The sequence below is a fragment of the Culex quinquefasciatus genome, chromosome 1, assembly GCF_015732765.1.
Source record: "Culex quinquefasciatus strain JHB chromosome 1, VPISU_Cqui_1.0_pri_paternal, whole genome shotgun sequence".
NCBI lineage: Eukaryota > Metazoa > Arthropoda > Insecta > Diptera > Culicidae > Culex > Culex quinquefasciatus.
Genome location: NC_051861.1, coordinates 77,786,313 through 77,809,026, shown reverse-complemented (window position 1 = coordinate 77,809,026; position 22,714 = coordinate 77,786,313). Strand labels below are relative to the sequence as shown.

The 22,714-nt window shown below is 38.2% G+C and overlaps 1 protein-coding gene across 1 annotated transcript in view; it reads left to right on the top strand.

Annotated features, from left to right (window-relative positions):
• The first annotated feature begins 12,839 nt into the window (after window positions 1–12,839).
• The window catches only part of LOC6042499, a 32,168-nt gene continuing 22,293 nt past the window's right edge, over window positions 12,840–22,714 (top strand). The window contains 1 exon segment of the mRNA XM_038266875.1: window positions 12,840–13,650. The gene's annotated coding sequence lies outside the window, so the exon portion shown is untranslated.

Here is a 22,714-nt window from a genome sequence, read left to right as displayed (position 1 = left end):
GTTTGGCAAGCACGTGTGATACACGTTGAACAAATTTTGACAACGGTCAGTAAATTTCGAACCAGGGGGCGACATCTATATCTCACTACAGGCAGCTCACCCGCAGCCAACATACAAGCTGTCAACTTCGGCACCAGAACAAAAGAACAGCTGTTAGTTTCGGAACCAAAACAAAGCTACTGCGCACTGTAAAAAAAGTACAAAAAATGTAGGCATAAAATGAAAATAAATTAATTAATGTTTTTATGTAAAATTTTACCGCAATGTACGTTTAAAAGTTAGTTTATGTTTTTGAGGTGATTTTTATCAAATCATTTGCAAAATAAACTGCTAAAGTTGGGATTATTAAGCACACATCGGGCCGATGACCTCATTCAATGTTGTACTTTTATCACATGAAACGTTTAACTTAACTACTGTGTAATTTGACTTATACTACAGCAATTGTTATAACAAAAATTGAATTATTATTCTAAATAATATTTTAGTTTTCACTGTGCACAGTTTGCGCGCGTTATACACTGAAAATACGCCACGCGTTTGATTCAAGTGTCCAAACACTTGAATGATTGAATAAAGCCACATCATAGATTTAACTGGATTGTGTTTCAACATCATTCCAAACCATTATCAAATGCTAGTGCTTGGGCGATTGAATTTTTGGTATTTTTTGACATGTTATTGTCATTCGGGTGGCTCAAGCTTTTCAAGTGTTTTGCTCATGAATTTGTCCCACTACCTTTAACTATTCAAAGTGAAGAGCAAAACACTTGAAATTGATCTTAAGTTCTATCCAAAATAGGCACTATTCAAAGTCAACGTGAAGTCCACATGAATTTAATGTGTTTCCGGCCAGCCGGCGCAATGGTAGCGTGCACGACTAGCAAGCGAGAACCTGTATATCGCTTGTACGTACTTTTATTTTTCAACCCCATTTAAAATTCAAGTGTTTGGCTATTGACATTATTTCATGGCCAATCACCGAAATTTCAAGTGGGAAGGTTCCTTGGAGTAGAAAGAGGTTTGGGTGCTCTCCCCATTCAAGCCTTCGGACTCCTAGCATATGGAGCCAACTCCAATTCAAAAACATGGTTCGAAATTTGTTCGCATCAGTATCACCACCTAGCGTGGATGCCTGAAGTTACTACACTGTTAACTTTGAATATTAGACAAGATAATGTTGTACACTGAAAAAAAACCAACATAGCAAAATCAAATGCTTTTTCACGTGAGCTACTCCAAAAACCAACACGTTAAAGTCACGTGTTTTTCTTTTGACTATGATGTGTTTTTCATCGCAAATGCATGAGAGAACTCTTTCGATTTCAACCATTTACAAGTCATTATACTATCATATGTTGCTCACCATGAATTCACATGAATTTCTCATCGATTTGCCCCATTCGTCTTTTCCCTTGATTTTGAAGTGGAAATCACGTTAAAACTAAATGTTTTGGATATGAAATTGGAGTGTTGTAAAGTTGCTCCAAATTGATTAGGCAAGATGGCGAAAAGTAAAAAGTCGTGATTGGAGCTCTATGTTTTAAAATAAGTTTAGTTTGTCTTTTTTACAAGAAATCCTAGTTTTGATCATTGTAAGTAAGTATTAGTCATGTATCAAGTAAGGCTAGCTAATTTTTTTTTTAATTTTTTTTCAGAAGCACTTGTTCCGGGGCCACATTTTGAAAATGTTCCTGCGGATAGGATTGGGATGCGGGTTTGTGGTGTTCGTGGCCTTTGAAAGTCCCAAACTGTGCAACAAAGAAATTTCGCGGAAAATACGTCGGGCGGTGGCCAGTGGCAGGAGAACGGCAAAGAATGCCGAACCACCGGATTCCAAACGGTGGCGTATCGTCCACGGACCGTTAGTCATGAAGGACAACAAATGGTTTCAACCGTCACGTGATCCGGTAAATTTCCCATCCCAACCCGCAAATATTTCACATCCTCTAACCACTTTTTTCTCCTCCACACACAGATTCATTTCTAAGGTCAAAATCGACAAACCTGACCCGGAGTCCCGGACCATAGAAGAGTTGTACAACTTACTGAACGAGCGCCTCGCCGGGTGGACCATCACGATGGTCGAGAACGGCAACGGAAGATACAACGTTGGAATTTTGAATTTTAGTTGTGTGAGTTGGATCCAGTGGTTTAAGTGTAATATTTTTCGAGTAAAATGTGTGAAAAATAAATACATTTAAAAGATATTGTTTTATAATCAATGGTCAATCAATCAATCAAAGAAAAGAAAGAAGAAAAAAAAATACGTGCAATCCACTTTACTCTCATAAGAATTCCATGTGATTGTCATGTGTGATAACATGTGAAGGTGCCATGTTTTTCATTTCATTTTGATGGGAATTTCACTTGAGTTTACTTCTTCGCCGGATGATTTTTTTTATGTGACTTTCACATGACATTAGCATGCTAAGTCGTATGGGGTGGATTCATGTGGGAAACATGTGATATTGCTATGTCGGTTTCTTTCAGTGATATAACACACGCTACAGGTCACGCACACTAATCTGATTTTGAATAAGTGGCATAATTTTTGAATTGACCGTTGCTACTGGTTTATTTTTGTTTTCAACTTATTCCCTAGCGTAAACGAGTTGCATACATTGTGTAAATATGTAAACAGTCTCCTTAAATTGGGTTGGCGGTAATTGATATGAAAAATTACGTATGTTTATAAATTAAATTTCTAAAATTCTTTGGGAGTGATAATGCGTGTTACAAGTTTTTCTTATTTTTCCGTAAAATAAGTGTTTCGGTGTTACTCAACAGATGGCCAGTTGGCCTGGCTTCAGCCCCAGTTAGACCCGGTGGCTTTTTTCGAGTTAAGATTTGTCTTATCCGTCGGATGGGAAAGTGAACATTAAAATGTCCACCCAAACAAATGATTGGACTTGGTTTCTGGGACCATTCTGCACCTCTGGGCCGAGTTTCAAAACATTTTAAGTTATTTTTGTGCAATATAGTTTCCCTTGACTTAAAATTCCCTGATGTAGGAGTTTTTTTTTTAAATATAAAGGTATAAACTTGTAAATAGTATACTCAAGTCATTTGACTTAGGCTTAATCCGGCTAAGTCAGTGCTGTAAATCGTTTTTATATCATTCTGCTACATGTTAGTACAAATTAAAACCACGACCAGTAATGTTTTGGAGTTATAAAATTGAAACTTTGATCTTTTCCTACGCATTTTAAATGCGATATCTCCTTAATTTCAACTCGAAACACTAAAACTGACCATATTCAAAATTTCTGCCGGCAAATATTTTGAAACTCGGCCCAGAGGTGCAGAATGGTCCCAGGAACCAAGTCCAATCATTGGTTTGGGTGGATTTTTTAATTCATAATAACGGTCTGTGAGGGAGTCCAGGTGTAGGAGTCGTCCATGGGTCCTTTCTCGGTGGAGTCGCTGGTAGGCAGTTGGTTCCTAGGTTCGAGCAGAAACATGCAATAGAGACCACAAAAGACCCGGGGGTCGTTAATGTGGATGGTTTGATTTTTGACATAGGACTATGTCTTTACTTACTATATTGGGGGGCCAGTTCAGAAATTCGATCCAAAGCGTCACTTTTAAGCGTTAAAAAAGGGGACATTTTGAACGCTTATATCTTTTTTCCCTGTGAATCAATCCAGATGGTTGGACCACCAATCGAAAGAGGAAGACTTCAGCTATTGTTTAACTACATAGATAGTCTGACTAAACATAGTTAAAGCACTTAAAACATGCAATCAAAATGAGTAATTTTTCAGTACAAATCGGACAGATGACCAATCAGAGCGAGCGTATGCATTCGAGACCGCGCCCCTTTTGTGCCGTTCTCCAGCTGTGCCGCTATTTAAGCAGAAAATTTCGCAAAAGCAAGTCACTTTGGAACGAGCACTCGAACTGTGCACGTCGGGCCGGCGCGGAGCAGCAGCAGCAGCAGCGGCCAATAGAAGAAGAGGACCGGCAACCAGAAGGAAGAATGCTGGAATGCAGAAGGAGGAAATTCGAGCGAAGCGGACGGCGTGGAAGTCGCTATGATGCGGCGGTTCTCATGAAAAATGGCCAATTCGACAGTGGTGGCCAAAACCAGGAGTGGCCGGTGGCCTCAAAGAAGGTTCCCCCGGGGCCTGGGGGGACATTTACAGAAACATACGAGTTGTGGCAATATGGGTATCAAAATTCATGGTTTTTGATACTGAACATAATAATGGCCATTTCGACAGTAGTGGCCACAACCTGGAGTGGCCGGTTCCCTCAAAGAAGGTTCCCCCGGGGCCCGGAGGGTCTTTAACACAACCATACGAGTTGTGGCAATACGGATATCAAAATTCATGGTTTTTGATACTGAACATGAAAATTGACATTTCGACCGTAGTGGCCACAACCTGGAGTTGCCGGTGCCCTCAAAGAAGGTTCACCTTGGGAGAACATTTATGACAATTTTGCCGACAAATCTATGAAACAAAATAAAATAATCTTATTTCAGATTTCACTAGCAATCCACACATTCAAATTGTTTGGTCCTATGTCTTTCGGTTATGTCTCTGACATACCATCTTGAACTTTTTTTTTGATCCCACTTTTCATACGATTTTTGAGTTCAGGTATTATAACCATAAAAATGGTTATATGGGTTGAAAAATTTGTATGAAAAGTGGGATGTTGAACTCAGAGAATCATAATATTTGGTTAGGATGAGGGATCCTGGAGAGTGCCTTGGGTTGGATTACGCCTAGCGATTACGATTACGTTGGTCGCTACAATTTATCATAATAATAATTTATTTTATTATGTTTTTATTGATTTAAATTGAAGATGATTAAATAAATTAAAACGTTACTTAATCCACCATTAGGTGGTTGGTGCCTTCCTCACATTTTGATTGTAATGCTAGGTAATATCTGAGATCCGGCCTTCACAAAGTTCATAAATAACACTTAGGTGCTTATAACTTTTGAAAGGGTCGTCAGATCTTCAATCTACTGAACTCGTTGGAAAGGTCTTTTGATTACCTATCCAACAACAGGTCGCATGATAGATCCGGACAACGTTTTTGTCAAAATATATGAAATCCGGCTTCTAAAAAGTTCATGAATAACACTTAAGTGCTTATAACCTTTGATAGGGTCGTCAGATCTTCAATCTACTGAACTTGTTGGAAAGGTCTTTTGATTACCTATTCAACGACAGTTCGCATGATAGATCCGGACAACGTTTTCATCGAAATATATGAGATCCGGCCTCTAAAAAGTTCATAAATAACACTTAAGTGCTTATAACTTTTGATAGGGTTGTCAGATCTTCAATCTACTGAACTCGTTGGAAAGGTTTTTTGATTACTCATCCAACGACAGGTCGCATGATAGATCCGGACAACGTTTTTGTCAAAATATCTGAGATCCGGCCTCCAAAAAGTTCATAAATAACACTTAAGTGCTTATAATTTTTGAAAGGGTCGTCAGATCTTTAATCTTTTGAACTCGTTGAAAAGGTCTTTCAAAAACCTTTCTAAAAATGTATAACATGACGAGGTTTCTTACAAAAACCACCCTTTTTACAATCTTCCGGACTTTTGTTAAAATCGTTTTTTAGCATAACTTTTGAAGTACTTAACTAAACTTTATCATTTTCAATAGCGACTTATGGGACCCCAAGACGGATCAAATGAGACCAAAACGGTCAAAATCGGGTCAGCCAGTGCCGAGATAACTCAGTGCATTTTTTTTTATCAACATCCCACCACACACACAGACATTTGCTCAAAATTTGATTCTGAGTCGATATGTATACATGAAGGTGGGTCTAGGAGATCGAATTAAGAATTTCGTTTTTGAGTGATTTTATAGCCTTTCCTCAGTAAGGTGAGGAAGGCAATAAAACAAAATAAATGAAAATTATACAACATTCACCATAAACAAAATTTGTGTGCAGTAAACCTTTTTACAAAAAAAAAACTTTTCAAATAATCCCCGACCAAAAATTGCTTACCTTAGTGAGTGCCGAACGTCGTCACTCAATGTTGTTTGCTGTTGGTGCGAAAAATAGACATTAAATTTTAATCATTGTCAACATAGTCATCAGGAGCAAAAATTACGTCTCGTTAGTTTTAGTGCAAAGGAAGATCAGTCAGCAACTTAGTAGTTAAATATGCTCAAATTCTGAAGGAACTCAAACGTTTTTTATGTGCACCATGATCTAAATTGCGAATTTCGGAGTAAGGTGGCTGATCTAGCTTCCTGAAAAAGGTCAAGGTACGTCCAAGCGATCCTAGATATACCATTCAGCGCCTACAGAGTAACAGGTGGACATATGAATGAACTTTTTCCTGAAAGCAATATACCCTCCCGAGGAAGATTATGTAAAATGTTTAAAAATCAGCGCAGAATGTTCGCGTTAACTATGTCGGTTGTTTGCTTATACGATTTGTGTGGTTGTGAGAACGGGCAAAATTGAGTATGTTTTGGAGTGTTTTCATGTACGAAAATGAGTGACTCTTGTTTGCTCATACGTTCTAAAACAAAACTTTTTCGAGAGTGTTGCTGCTGGTGAAGGCGAACGAAAAACATAAACAGAAAACAAAAACATTGAGCATCTTTGTGTTTGAGGGGGTGCAAGAGAGAGAGAGAGAGAGAGAGAGAGAGAGAGAGAGAGAGAGAGAGAAAGAAAAAGAGAGCTTGCTTAGGATTTTGTGAGAGTAAATGTGTTGTGCCATGGTTTGTGTAATATAACGACTGTGCTAAAACGTAGCGCCAATCTGGAAATAATCTTCACTGAACCTTGATTTTTGGCCGTGCAAATCTCGCTTTTCAACATTTTTCAGAGATTTCCATCACACAGAAAATATACACGATTCCATGTTTTGAGGAACTCATACCGCGTATCTCAGCTGGTTCTCGTGCCAGATGGTCGCTGCCGGAGGAACTTCTACGCAGACATTCCGAGGCTGGAACTGTTTCGCTGGTAGAGGGGTGCTTGTTTATGGCTGCAGTAGTCTGGTCCGCGGTTTCAGATGAAGAGGTTTTTTTCTCTTCACAACTTATTTTTATTAGGTCCTTTTAGGTGCTGCGACCAGGTTAGGACCGAGGATCAAAGGACAACAAATAATAAATAATAATAAAAAAAAACCGTAACTGAATTAGATGATCATTTTCTCGTGCCATATGTCAGCAAGTGTGCGATCACGTCAATCTGTTCCTCGGTTGTCCTGCACTGCCTCAAGCGAACTCTGTATTCTCGGTAAATGGCCCACAGCTCCGACTCGCTGTACAGCATCCGTTCACCTTGTTGCTCCTTCGGGGCTGCACCGGCGCCGGCGCAAGTATTTTCGCTACTTCTTCCTGCGGGACGAGGATGTTTCTCTTCCGGTACCGCTCCAGGTACCTGCCGGAGTCTGTTTGTCCTTCTTCCATGCTGGCGGCTTCAGCTTGGACGCCTGCTGCCTCGACTGGATGAACTGCGCACGTTTGGGACAGCTACGGTAGCTTCCACCAGATGGCGTGTACTGCCAAGACGTCCAGCTGATGTTCCGTCTTGAACAGCTCCTTGATGTAATCCGGTTCCACGTTCGGGAGACCTCGCATGACTACCTGGTGCGATCTCACACTGCGCTTTCCGTGCGTGTAGAACTGCACCTTGTTCTTCTTCAGGTGGGCTTGCACAGTGTCGAAGTCGTCGCTCGAGAAGCACGTAATTTTGGTGCCGTACCGCGTCATTTTGTAAAAGCAAAGAAATCCACTTTAACGACCCCGGGTCTTTTGTGGGCTCTGTTGCAAGTTTCTGCTCATTTCTAGGCGTCCAAAGGTTGTGTGGTGAGTCACCCAAAACCTCTTTTACGCAAATGGACCGACGTTTTACTTCCTTATCCGATAGAAGGCCAGGAGGAACCCGCGCCCCATAGCAACTTAGGGGTCGTCAGCCGAAGCCGCTAACCACCGCGCCACGAGGCCCTCCAGTTTGTGTTCCGGCTGGACATCACATGACAACATCACCTTCGCAAGGCGGGCAAAGCACGTTTCTTTCACCACCAGCGGCGGCTGCTTCTTATCCCCGGCCGACTTGCCGGATGCTGGTTCCACGGGGATGGTTTTTTTCTGCTGCTGGGTTCGCATTGTAGTTGCTCTCCTCCGCTAGCGGGCTGAACTTGTTGTTGCTGAGCAGTTTCTCCACGTCCTGGCCATCGTCGACGTTGATCTCCTCCTTAGCCTTGACCACGGTACGAAATTCGCCTTCGTCCTCTCCTCCTCCTTCGGAATCTTCCACCTCCATGTCTGTCGCCGCCTGCATCCGGTTTCTCCCACACACTTTTCTTCAAGGCCACGTTCCAGTAGAACGGACTTCCATTCTCAGCCCTGTGCTCCGTCCACTCACTCTCCACAGTCGCGGCCGCCGCCATGGTCGTCGGCGAAAGTTAACAAAACACCGTCAAAAACGCGCTAAGCTAGCTCGAAAGACGACCAAACCCAAAGAAAGTTGAACAGGGAATGAGATGCAGAGGTTCTGCGGTCATCGCTTTAGTAACCATCCTTAACGTTTAAGACTAGCGGCGTCCTTGGCGTTGATGGCGTGGGGAGTTTTCATGGCTCCAAGGCTCCTGCATACGACGGGAGTCCTTTTACGATTGGAAATAGGCAGATGCGCACGCGACCTCCAGTGCCTAGGCCGACCAATCCAAAACAAAATTGCACCATCCTCCGGGATTCTGTCGTTGTGGGGTGCTTGAATAGAGTCAGAGCTCTCGGGACACCCGAATGTTGGTTGTTGGTGAGCTTCGTTATCGCATACACTGAATGGTTAGCCCAATCCCACTTTATCGAGAAATTAAAAGTGAGAGTGTGTGCAACATGGAGTTAAACTTTCTGTGAAGTTGCTGTGGAGATTACCGTAGCACTTTGAAAAGTTTAACTCCATGTTGCACGCACACACTCTCACTTTTAATTTCTCTATAGTAAGATGGTATTAAAATACTGAAGTGAAACAATTCTTCGTTAATTATTGTTGCCAACGGGTTACAGTTGGAGCAAATGTAAATTTCCGGCTAGTTCCCTCCTTGACTTGATACATAGTTAAACTAACAAGTTATCGTACCCAATAGAGTTATTTACGTGCGCATGTATTGCGTGTACGTACACGAAAAAAAGTGAGGTTAAATTTTGTCTGGCCAGCAAAATCAAATGGTGCGCTAGTGTGCGTACGCGAAACGTCATAAAGCTCTATAAAACAACAAATTACAAAAATTACTAAAACAATTGCTTCTCAAACACTTTCAGTTTGTTCACCTTTTGATCTTCTACGGACCAAATCAAATCGAAATACGAGCAGTTTAATCTAAAATAAAACTGAAGAATTTAGAGTCCCTATTCAGCACGTGTTTTGTTGAGACAAACGATACAAGCACCATGTTGTTGTTGTTGGAAAATCTGACAGCCGCGCCCGTTAGGTCGAAAGGGTTTAGCCGACTAGGTAGACTCGATGGTTCTATCCCTGACTGAAAAGTCCGTCAGACGTCCGTCGTTTGTCGTCCGTGCAATCGAACGACGTCGCACGACAATGTCGTGCGACTTTCGCACGAATGTCATACGTTTTTGCACCAAAATGTCGTATTTGTCGTGCGATCGATGATCGAAATTGTACGACATTGTCGTACGACATTCGACCGACGTCGTACGGTTTTGTTATTTAGAATGTCGTGCTATTGTCGTGTGCTGTCATTTCGGTTTTTTAGGTTATGTTGCAGTTGAAAAACTGTTTGTTTAGTTTTTATTGTTTTTTTTTTTTATTCAAGCTGTCAAAAATTTACAAAAAATATTCACTTGTTCACCTAATTTCACTTGCGTTTTGCTGATTCTTCTCCAACTTGGCTTCCTTCGGGATTTGCCTTGACCGCAGCTTCCGGCTTGGATGTTGGTGTTCTTCTGAGGCGGCTGTGGCAGCATCTTTGTCATGTTGGACTTTTACTCCTCGACGAGCTGATCAAAACCCGGCTGCGACGCCAATCTTGGATCTCCGACGGATTGATGTTTACCGGAGTACGAGACAACGGACTCGGAGTACGAGTCCGAGAAAACGTGGCTGCTTCCGTGGGTTCTACGACACGTTTCCGGCAGGATCAGATTGGAACATGTTTGTTGCCTGAAAAATATATCATCAGTCAACAATTGGGTACTAAAGCCCTATCGTAATTTTTATGTACAATGGTAAAAAACACGATTAAAAACCATTTCTGATCACTTTTTTCATTTTAATGCAAAAAAAAAAAATTGACAAGACAACATTTTTTTCGATGGATCAACTATGGTCCCCTTGGAACGAGCTGTCAAGTAGGAGCTTTTCTGTCAAAAAGGACCGCGAGGTTCATTTTTCAAAATTAATTTAAAAATCCATTTTAAACTCTGTGTGGTCGTACAAAGGATCATTGTACTCAGAAAAATACGCTTTATCGCTGTAAAAAATAATATCAGCAATCTATGCTTTATTTTAGGACCCAATTGGCAAGAATTTATAAATTAAATTCTGATTTCAAAAATAATAATAATGTAATTTCAAGACAATAAAATTTCATTTTTATTTTTATTATTTTTAAACCGTAAAAGAAAAACTAAATTTATAAATTCTCGCTTACTTTTACAAAAGGTCCTATGTACATAGGAAACCCATGGCGCATTGGTTGTTATGAAAAAGTAATCTAGAAATATCAAAATTTAAACATTTAAAAACAATTATAAATGAAGACATCTAAAAAATATTAATTTAAAAACATATAAAACTCAAATTATTGCAAGTAGTTTCAAAATCCGAAAATATAATTATTATTTAAAAATTGTACCAAATTTGAGAATGCTTAAAAAAAATAATGATCAAACGTTTACAAATTTCAGCATTTTTGTATGACCCAATCTCATCAATCAAATCACCATCATCATCAAATTCTATAATTCTAAAATTCTAAAATTCTGAAATTCTAAAATTCTAAAATTCTAAAATTCTAAAATTCTAAAATTCTAAAATTCTAAAATTCTAAAATTATAAAATTCTAAAATTCTAAAATTCTAAAATTCTAAAATTCTAAAATTCTAAAATTCTAAAATTCTAAACTTCTAAAATTTAAAATTCTAAAATTCTAAAATTTAAAATTTAAAATACTAAAATTTAAAATTTAAAATTTAAAATTTAAAATTTAAAATTCTAAAATTCTAAAATTCTAAAATTCTAAAATTCTAAAATTTAAAATTTAAAATTCTAAAATTTAAAATTCTAAAATTTAAAATTCTAAAATTCTAAAATTCTAAAATTTAAAATTCTAAAATTTAAAATTTAAAATTCTAAAATTTAAAATTTAAAATTTAAAATTTAAAATTTAAAATTCTAAAATTTAAAATTTAAAATTCTAAAATTCTAAAATTTAAAATTCTAAAATTCTAAAATTTAAAATTCTAAAATTCTAAAATTTAAAATTCTAAAATTCTAAAATTCTAAAATTCTAAAATTCTAAAATTTAAAATTCTAAAATTTAAAATTTAAAATTTAAAATTTAAAATTCTAAAATTCTAAAATTTAAAATTCTAAAATTCTAAAATTCTAAAATTCTAAAATTTAAAATTCTAAAAATCCAAAATCCAAAATTTGAAAATTTAAAATTTAAAATTTAAAATTTAAAATTCTAAAATTCTAAAATTCTAAAATTCTAAAATTCTAAAATTCTAAAATTCTAAAATTTAAAATTCTAAAATTCTAAAATTTAAAATTTAAAATTCTAAAATTCTAAAATTCTAAAATTTAAAATTCTAAAATTTAAAATTCAAAATTTAAAATTCTAAAATTCTAAAATTTAAAATTCTAAAATTCTAAAATTCTAAAATTTAAAATTCTAAAATTTAAAATTTAAAATTTAAAATTTAAAATTCTAAAATTCTAAAATTTAAAATTTAAAATTCTAAAATTTAAAATTCTAAAATTTAAAATTCTAAAATTTAAAATTCTAAAATTTAAAATCCTAAAATTCTAAAATTCTAAAATTCTAAAATTTAAAATTCTAAAATTCTAAAATTTAAAATTCTAAAATTCTAAAATTCTAAAATTCTGAAATTTAAAATTCTAAAATTCTAAAATTCTAAAATTCTAAAATTATAAAATTCTAAAATTCTAAAATTCTAAAATTCTAAAATTCTAAAATTCTAAAATTCTAAAATTCTAAAATTCTAAAATTCTAATATTCTAAAATTCTAAAATTCTAAAATTCTAAAATTCTAAAATTCTAAAATTCTAAAATTCTAAAATTGGGTCCTAAAATGAAGCTTAGATTGCTGATATTATTGTTTACAGCGATAAAGCTTATTTTTCTGAGTACAATGAACCTTTGTACGACCACAAAGAGTTTAAAATGGATTTCTCAATCAATTTTGAAAAATTAACCTCGCGGTCCTTCTTGACAGAAAAGTTCCTACTTGACAGCTCGTTCCAAGGGGACCATAGTTGATCCATCTAAAAAATGTTGTCTAGTCAAAATAATTTTTGCATTAAAATGAAAAAAAGTGATCAGCAATTGTTTTTAATCGTGTTATTTACCGTTGTACATAAAAATTGACATAGGGCTAGTTTCAAACCAACTTACTCGCTGTAGGTTATAATGAAAACATCACCCCAAGTTTCAGCGCCCTCTAGTGGGGGGTAATTTTGACGTTTGATTGCCTATAGGGTTGTTCTTCTCAACAGGAAAAATTAAATAAAATTAATTATTTAATAATTAATAATAATAATATTTTTTTCGCTAAACATAATTTCTTCACAGCGTATGATAATTTTGAATTCAAAGAGAGCAAGTGATAAATCATCACGTGGGCAAGTGTGAGTGTTTTGTATTTTGAGAGAGAGAACAGCGAATCGATTGGTAAAGTGTGCGAGTGTGCGTGTGTTTGTTGCAATATTTTGTGTATTTTGTGTTGAATGGATGCAACAGCGAGAGCGAGAGGTGATGAAGAGCGAGGAACACAAAGTGAGAGAGGAACATTCACGGAGGAGGAAGCGTTAAGCAGAGAGTAAGCAGTAGAACTGCTGCCAGAGACGTTTGTTCAACAGAGCAGTAAAGAAGTCTTCACAGTCACGGCATACAGTTGGATTGCGTTTGTGTGTCTCTCTTTGTCCAGAAAGTTTTCATATATCCTAAGCAAAAGTGTAGAGGCCACTTCTGCTGCGAAGGCACTTCCGTGGGCGTCCTGAACCGAAACAGGAAGTGCTCCCCCCTCCCTCGGGTGGTTCCTTAAGGATCGATCCCAGAGTGTAGCCAAGAGAGTGGTGTTTGTGGTGTAGAGAAGTGGCCCAGGAAGAAAACGAAAAAAATCAACAGCAGAAGGGAGGTGCCCTTGACGCCAAGAGAAAGAAAAGTGGATTAGCAGAAAATCGCCATTACAGTTTTTCCTGGAGAGTTTGCAGGAAAAGTGGTGTGATCCGCCCCCCCCCTCGCGCGAGTAAGGAAGAGCAGAAAGTGTTCCAGGGAACGGAAACAACGCAAACGCTTTTCTTCGCGAGGAACCAAAAATCAACCCTGAACAAAAACGATGACGCAGTTTTTGTTTTGATCAATTTCATCTTTTTTCGCTGCTTTTTTCTTCAAAACAACAGAGAAAAAATATGAATATTGAGTGCACAGTAAGAGTGAGTATTAAGCTTCGACCATTTGCTCTATTTTTAGCTTAAATCGAGATTTTGCACAAAAATGGCTTCAGAGAGGGTGGTATTTTTCCATCTACAGTCAGGGGGAAATTTCACCACAGGGCCCATCCTCCCCCGGTTGCAGGAACTGACATTGTGACGTTCTCATTGAGAATCAATAGGAGATAAGGGAATTCAGTAAGTGGAAAAGCTACCCAAATTTTCATTTCTGGGGCCCCACTTATCGTCTCTTTGTCCTTCATCCAATCTGTTTTTTCCAAGTCGTCGTTTTTTTTCCTCCGTCAGCCCCATGGTACCAACACCAAGACATTCCAAGCTCTCTGTATTGGTACCGCGATGGCACCAACACATTCAAGATGTTTGGCACTGTGGTGAGCAAAACATTGACTAAACTGTTGTTTGTTAGAACCCCCCCCCCCTCCTCCTCCTCCCACCCTTCTCATGCAACCAGAGGTTCCATCACGGAACACCTTCTGAACTGCGTATGGTGGAAAATAACGCGATGGAGAAGGCTTAACAAAGGAGGGGGGGGGTGTATTGAGGTGTGAGTGTGCAAAGTGAAAACCAGCTGAAAACTGTGTGCATGTAGTTACGCGAGCGAACGGACTAGGCCTGGCAAAACAAAGAGACGAAAACATGACGACGACGAGGATGGCGAAGTAACGGGGCTGGACTGCTGTTTGTGGTGGATCGCCAGTGGGCCAGCCAAACTAAGGCAGTCGCAGTTTTGTTGCTGTTGGATATGACCAAAACAAACCTTCACGGATCACGGGGCACGGTTTAGTTGGTGGGTTCGGCTGGAGGTTTGGAGAAGCCACCAGAAGGATGGTATGATGGGCTTGTCAACATACAAAATAAAGGAGGTTCGATTCAAAGATTTGAGGAAATCAGACCAGGAAAGATGCAACTAGTTGAGAGTAGAATAAGGTTACAGATATTCTGACATAAGTATTTCGACACCTTTAAAACAACGGTGTTTTAAACTACTGTACATCAAGGTCCGACAAATTTGATAAAAGTTAAATACGGTTAGACAGGGCTTCGGTAACCAAGCCAATTCTGCTCTTTTAAAGTACTTTTGAATGTCTGAAAGTAAAAAAAATACATCATTTATAATTTAGCAAGAGACTTGCTTGTTCACTTTTATTTGAGCTGTTTATTACTCACATATTATGTGAGTAATGTGTAGTCAAAAACACATTATGAAAGCTGTATGTAATTCATGTTGCTGATAGGCCGATAACACCGACCAACAAAATTTCTGCGCAGGCTTACCTTAAGTTTGAGGTCCCAAGAAACACGTACAAATTGAATTTCAAAAAAAAAAATAGGCAGGGCCGAATGGGTTCTCTCCAAAGTTTATATAAAGAATTAGTGCTGTTTGCTTCTTCCACATATTGCATGAATTTTTTGCTTATGTGCAACAGCGACGAACCGCCCTAATTTTCCATACAAACTTTGGAGAAAAATCATTCAGCCCTGCCCTAATATTTTTGAAACAATCAAAGCAGTGTTGAAATTCGAGCGAGAAGAAGGAAAGTATTTCTCGCTCGCGAGCGAGGGAGAGAACTTGTAGTACTTTTCTCTTCTCGCTCGCGCTCGCATTTTCATTCGCGTTCTCGCTCTCGACGCGAGCGCTCGCGAGCGCCTCTGGCTAGCCGTTCGTCCCATGCTAGCAATTTGTTTATCAGGCTTATGAATACGGACTAGGCGATGGTATAAAGGTGTAACTTCAATCGCTGTGTTGTTTTTTGTTCGTTTCTAATACGTTCAACTTCTCGCGAACGGGCAATTCTGGCTAGCGAGAAAGCCCGTTCGCGAGCGGAGGAGAGCACGGGCAATCTGTGAGTTTCTCTTGGCAGCTCGAGACTCGCGGCGAGAACTCGAGAGAGAGAAATTTTTCTCGCGGGAGCGCAATAATACCAACACTGAATCAAAGTGTACGTGTTTCTGGGGACCTCAAACCTAATACTTCCCCTCGAGTATAACCTGCGCTGTCATTTTTGTCAATTTTTGTTGGTCAGTGTAATAGAAGTGGACCAATAAAGGGTATATTTCCCCTTGTAATCCGAAATAAAATCGGTACATTTTCCCTTCACATGTTTTAGTTCCAAATCTGTTTCAGCCGAAATCAACCTGCCTTTGACTAACCAACGGGGTACAAATTAAAAAAGTGTCAAACGAAAAAGTGACCAAACACCGGAGGTTGAGTGTATTCAAACTCTCCCCGGTCACGCATTTTTTCCTATTTACCTAATATCTTTAAATTAGACTGTCACACTAGGCCGTCCCCATTGTGAGAAAATCTCATGTTTTTTTTCATAAAATGTTTTTAACAAATATCGTTTTTGAGAGAGCAAAATAAAAATATCCAAAATATATGCCTTCCCGTTTGTAATCATAGTAGCCAAAGCTTTATGCTAAAAACGCTTATATACCAAGAATTTTGAAAATTCCTCACTTTTTGTTCACTAAAATGCAAATATCTCGGCTTTGCGTGGACTTAAACTGAATGGTAAAAAAGCAAAATGATCTCCGTAAAATTTCCTATAAGCTTAATGCATTAGTTTTGGCTGCAAAATTTTTTGGATTGTTTTGGGAGGTGAATTTTGAAAAATTTTGGCTAAAAAATACAAATTTCTCTTCCTAAAACGCCCTGCAAGCTTTTATGGCCTATGTCTGAACAGAAATTTGTTCAGGGGACATTAAACTATAACTTGAAGCCCAAGGCGACCAAATTTGAATGACTTTAGTATGATTGTTACGCGCATTTCTGAAAAATACTCGAAAAATGCACTTTTTTTATTCGAGCTCCGCGCGCGAGTTGTAAACCATTTTTGGAATTTTTTGTTGTATGAAAACATTGTTCCTGACATCTTAATCTATCATTCTAGGGGTGAGCATCGAAGATTTGACAACTTTTCATTTTTTTGGGACGGCCTACTGTCACATAGATTGAAATCGCAACTTATTATGAAACTTTGGAAAAAGCAACAATTTTTGTCTGCTTTTTGCAAGATGAAGTTTGTCAGGACAGCACGCTTTTAATATTTTTAGATAATTGAGAAAATAGAAAAAAATAGTTCAAATAACTAAAATTTGATTTGAATTTTTTAATATTCTGCTGTTTCATCTACCGAAAGTATTCTAAACTAATTAAAAATTTGAAATGTGTTTATCTTCATCAGTCATCATCTCCAAATGATGATGCATTTTATCGAGGATTTGAGAACCCCCTATTCAAAGTAGAACGATAGGAACCGTGCAAAATTTGACAAACATTTTTCAACATCTTAACGCCTGCTTAGGCGTATCCTCAACTTTTTTTTATCATATAAAAAAAACAACTTCTAGCGCAACAAACATAATCGGAGTGGATATTTTCATATCGCCCTCAAAATTGTAAAAAACTAAAAAATAAAATCAAATTATTCGCTCTACAGCATTGCCTTGGCGTTCTCCTACTCGAAACTAGGAGATTCCTACTCGAAACTAGGTGTTCGAAGGTTTGGTTGTCGAGGCAACTGCAAACTTTTTTTTTTACACATTAGCTTCCATCCACCCCGGGATTCGAACTGACGACCTTTGGATTGTTAATCAAAATGCACGGAGAAAAAAGAGTTCCAAAAACATATCATGGGATTTGAACACTTTGTTTGTGGTTCCCATTTTCATGAACGCTTGTTCACCATTTTGGGAACTCTTTTTTCTCCGTGTGCCTACCAGCGACTCCACCGAGGCAGGAACCAGGGAGACGACTCCTACACCTGGATTGAGCTAACGACCTAACCCTCTAGGTTAGACTGGGGCCAACATTTATTTCCTCATCCGACGGAAGACGTGGTCAGACAAATTTCGTCTCGAAAAGTGCCACCGGGACCGTGTGGGATCAAACCCAAGCCGACTGGGTAAAATAAAAAACTAATCATTCTATATTTATTTGAAGACCATTTAATCGAGATAGGTAATTGAATGGTAATTTTCTGCAAAACACCAAAAACGCTACATTGAGCAGCCATATCTGTGTGAACTGATCTTTACTACCAATTTTTACTGCACAGTGCACAAGTGCAACAAAGTTTCACATTTTTTTACGAGTCAGCCATCTGAAAACAGCAACAAACCTGTTCAAAAACACCCCAAACAACCATTCGCTTAATAAATGAAAATTCAAACGAACCAATTTATCAGTGATTTGTATTAAAAACACACTCAAACCCAGTGGTATTGCTCATCGTTTGACAGATTTCCGTTCTTTATGCTTGTTGAAAGTTGCATCAAATTACTGCAAGCGAAAAGAAAAATCAGTGCTACAATGTAAGAAGTTTTGTGTGTATTTTTTTTTTCAATGCAACCTGTATTAGTGAAAGATTGAACCCGTTTACGACCACTTTGAAAGTGTGAACAGAGAGAAAAATATACCTACTTTGTTTTGCAAACAGTCACCATCCACATCCACACACACACATCGTCACATCGCACATCAGCTGGAAAAGGGATCGAGCCTGCGAAAATAGGGTTTGGCCAGTCTGCCTGGTTTTTACCTGGGTATGTGTGGGTGTGTGTCACACTGACACGCACGCACACCACCGCAAAAGGGCAGAGTTGGGGCTGCTACTCAACGCGCCCCAATATCTCCACTTGCGGTTAGGAGTGTGTGTGTGTGTGTGCGTATTTCTCTTTGTTTTGAACGTGCTTAGCAATAACATCGCCATCGGGCCAGGCCTCAACTGCAGCTGGCAGTGTAGTGTGTCGTCGTTTGAACTCATGAATCGAAAAAAAACAAACCCAAGTCGCTCTGGGGAGCAACATTTTATTCCTGGATTGCACTTTGGAGCTGTATTGCTGCGAGATATTTTTTTTGTCATGCAAACTTTGAGTTGAGGAGGATGTCTGTGCATAAGTGAAGCAGTTAATGGGTTTTCAAATAATTACTTTTCACAAAAGAGGGTAAATTCTCGTATGTTTTTCATGTTAAGCACTCGTTCCTAACTACATCCAATTTGCTGATTTTCACTATTTAAACAACTAATTTTGCAAAACTTTTGATAGAAACTTGCTTGCCCACTTCTTATTGATATCAGTTGAAAACGCATTTAATGAGCTGTAAATGAATGTCAAAGTGCTGATATGGCAACATTAGATGCACGCTGGAATTAGATGCTGTTCCCCTATAACTTGGTATTTAATTGTTTTTTAGAGGATGAGAATTATGGCATAAATTGCATTACTCAGAGTATTTTTCTAAAGAAAAGGACAACAAGAATATGTCAAGAGTATCTGACAACCCTATCATAAGTCATGAACACTTAGGAGTGAAAACGATATATTTTTCATCACGCGACCCATAAATAAAGTACATAAATTGAAATAACTTTCTAATAAGTCATAGAGTTTGTGGATCTGGTAACTCACAATGAGATCAGATGCACAGTAAAAAATGTTACTTAATCCACCTTAAGGTGGTTGGTGCCTTCCTCGCATTCATGTTGTATTTTAGGTGGTAATTACAAATTAATTTAAGAGTTTTTAAATTTTTTTTTCATTTGTTTTTTTTTTTTAATTATTGATTTTACTTGAACAGCAATTTTCAATTCTTTTTTTTACCAACTCTTCAAAATAAAGGTGAAAAGTCTCATGAGTTATATATTTCATAATCTTTGTCGAGACAAAATGATGCAGCAACATAATGAATACAGATTTTTTCCAGAAGAGACGCAGACACTGCTTAAGCGATGTGGCAACCGAGCGATACGCATGCAAGGGGGTGTGGCTGCCAATCCCTCGCGTGGTCAAAAAGTCAAAAAGCAAAGTGAGGTTATGCAAAAATCACCCTTTTTTGTAGCTACAAAAAAACTTTTTCTTGGCATAACTTTAAAAGTACTTCACTAAACAGAATAAAATTTAATAGGGTCTTAGGGGACCCCAAAACGAACAGAAAAAGGCTGATCCGGCCAAAATCGGTACAGCCAGTTCTGAGATAATCGTGTGGAAAAAAAATCATGTCTACACACATCCCCACAGACATTTGTTCAGAATTTGATAGGTTCGAAGAATTCGATAGGTATACGTGAAGGTATATCTAGGAGTCGTATTTAAGAAGTTCATTTTTTGAGTGATTTTATAGCGTTGCCTCAGTGAGGTGAGGAAGGCAAAAAATCGTGGTTAAATTACATCTGAAACGGAAAACATCTTTTATGTCAGATATAGGTTTAATTTTACCTCTAATAATGTGTAAATTTGCATCTGACAGACGCTAGGAAACAATATCTGTAATCCCAAAAAATCTAACCTGCGATTGTTATATCGCCTCAACTTGCCGCTGTGAATTATAAAAAAGCCTTGATAATAATAAGCCTATTAATAATTTTTTACTTGAATACCGTTGAAAATACTTTACAAAAAATTAAAAATGACTTTAAAAAATGAAGTTTAAAATTTGTAATGAAATTTGGAGGCAAATAAATTAGTTGTAATGTTTTAATAAGGTGTAACCTTTGTATCAACAGGCAAGGTTACGCCCTAATCAAAAGTTATCACGAGATTTTTTTTAAAATAATGTTTTCCTACTATGCAACTGAAGTCATCGCTCAATTAAACTTTATTAGTTTGACTATTTTGTACCTCTTTAACCAGAGTAGACGGACTTTAAAAACACGTTGATGTATTATCGCGGGCGTCAATAATTAGAGTTCACGCGCGGTGATACGACCGCAAGATAATGATCGCATGACAGCCGCATGACAACCGCAGAACAAATTTTTGGCTGTTGTCAAAGGTTGCCTTGAGTTTTCAGCTGACTTTTTGGAAAATATTCAAAACAAATCAAGTTGACAGCCAAATCAACGTAGAATTTCAGTTCAATTTGCTGATTTTTACACTGCGGAAGTAAGGCGGCTATAATCTCCAATCAGTCACAGCGAAGGAGAAACGTGATTTTATCTCGCAATAAGCAATATATAAAAGATGAATAAATAAAGTCCAGACTCGATTATCCGAAGATTTTTATGGGACTTCGGATAATCGTATCACAAACAAAAAAATGTTTCTTCGATTTTTTTTATTTTCTTACTTTTAACATCAGATTCGAGTCCTGCGATCCCATTTTAGTCAAATTTGAAGGGTTGATTGCCTATTCAATAAAAAATGATTTTTTTCAATATTTCAACAAAGCCATTTTGGCCGCCATCTTGGGTTAAAAAAATTCTAAATCACTTTAAAATAGTTTAGGGGTCAGTTTAGGAGAATCAAAACTTATACAACGAGAAAAATGTTTTTCATGATTCGATTATCCGAAGTGAAATTTTGTCAAGTCCTTCGGATAATCGAGTCTGGACTGAACACCCAAAATTCAGAGTCGAGAGAATCGTTCCCTCAAAATTTATTGAGGGCTCAGTGCCTATGCCAACCGAAAGAATAATGCTACCAGCACTCATCATCATAACAAATATGTTCATTCGTTAATTAAAAGAATGAATCTCCAACAAGTGTCATACATCGACATCTGACCTCTCTTTAATCACCAAGCTGTGGTGGCAGAGGTAGTCAAGTCATTGGGTTAGTCCAGAGCGTCCAATTTCCCGGGGTTACAAAATTCCCGGGAAACGGGAAAGTTTCAACCAATTTATGTTTAGGCCGTTGCAAATATTTTTCAAAGTTTATGTCGCCCCTTTTTGGTTTTTTTGTTTTGACGGACGAACATTTTTTTGCAAATGAACTCTCGCCCATCTCGAGCTGTGTTCTCTGTGTCCGTGAATGGTACTACTATTCTCTCAACTCGAGGCCATTATTCTCTCGGACGAGTGCTGCCCAGTTTTGGGTGTAGAAGGAGAGTGGACGGAAAAGAGTCATGCGGGGTTTCCACCAAACTATTTTTAGCAGAAATCGGTTCTATAAACTAAAATCACGCATATTCCTTACCGGGTTCTTATCCTGTACTCTATTCAAGCATACAAGTGGGTGTAGTGTCCTTTTGATGTCCTGCTGCTTCTTGCTGCTGGTCAGCTCTTGAACACAAAGGAAAACTAATTTGCAACGAAGGCTGACTAGCTAGCTAGCTAGTGTGTGCCACTAGAATGATCTATTCTCACGAGATAACCATCCATCGCTCTACCCACATGCCAGGAAAACCTGTCTGGTCGTAGGGTCAACGGGTAGGGTGTACTACTTTATTGTAAATTTGGCAAAAAATCGAATTTTCTTGATATTTAATTAACTCAGACATGTTTTTTTAAGTTGTTCAAATTAAGGTTTGTTACCCTAAAAAATCTTCACGTCATCACCAGCGGCCTCAATCAACGACTTGGCAACATAATCCCAAAAATGGAAGCTTGCCCCTCCCAGGGCAGTGGGTTCAGTTCACAGCTTCGCGTGGGAGGACATCAAGTCAGGCTCGAAATGGCTAGCTGATATCCAGTTGGGCCTCGCAGAAGCTCGTTTTCACAGCAGAGAGTTTGGTTAGAATTGCTGTTGAAAGGGTAGTTTTTACTTCCTGACACACAGGAAAAAAGGTCGAATCTTCAAATGCACCAGAAGAGGTCGGTCAGGAAGCTGCTCTCGGGGCGGACTGCAATCATTATCATCGCCGCCGCGGCTTCATTATTATTAGCGCACGAGAGGTTGCACAAACAAAGAAAAATGCAGCGTCAGCCATTCTGTTGTTGGCCGTTGCAGGTCTGAGCGCCCGAAATAACAGAACAAAAAATTAAACAAAAAAGCAGACTGATAGCCGCTTGCTCACTCGCTCCATCGCGTCCACCTTCAGCCCAGACTCAGCGAGCTGCAGCTATGACGATGGTGAGGACGACGACGCGATGATGATGATGGCAGTGACGGTACTGCGCAGAACACCAGACCAGACTTCAACAGCAAGGCTCTGCTGTCTCGGGGATGGTCGCACCCCCCTTCGTCAAGACGAAGTTTGAAGTGATTTATTCCGGCTCAGTGGTTTGGTCTGTGCAGGAAGGACAGGGTTTCGCAACAAGTTACAACTGTGTGTAATCGAATCAAGGTCCTTGAGGGTTTGTTTCAAAAGTTTCAATGGAAA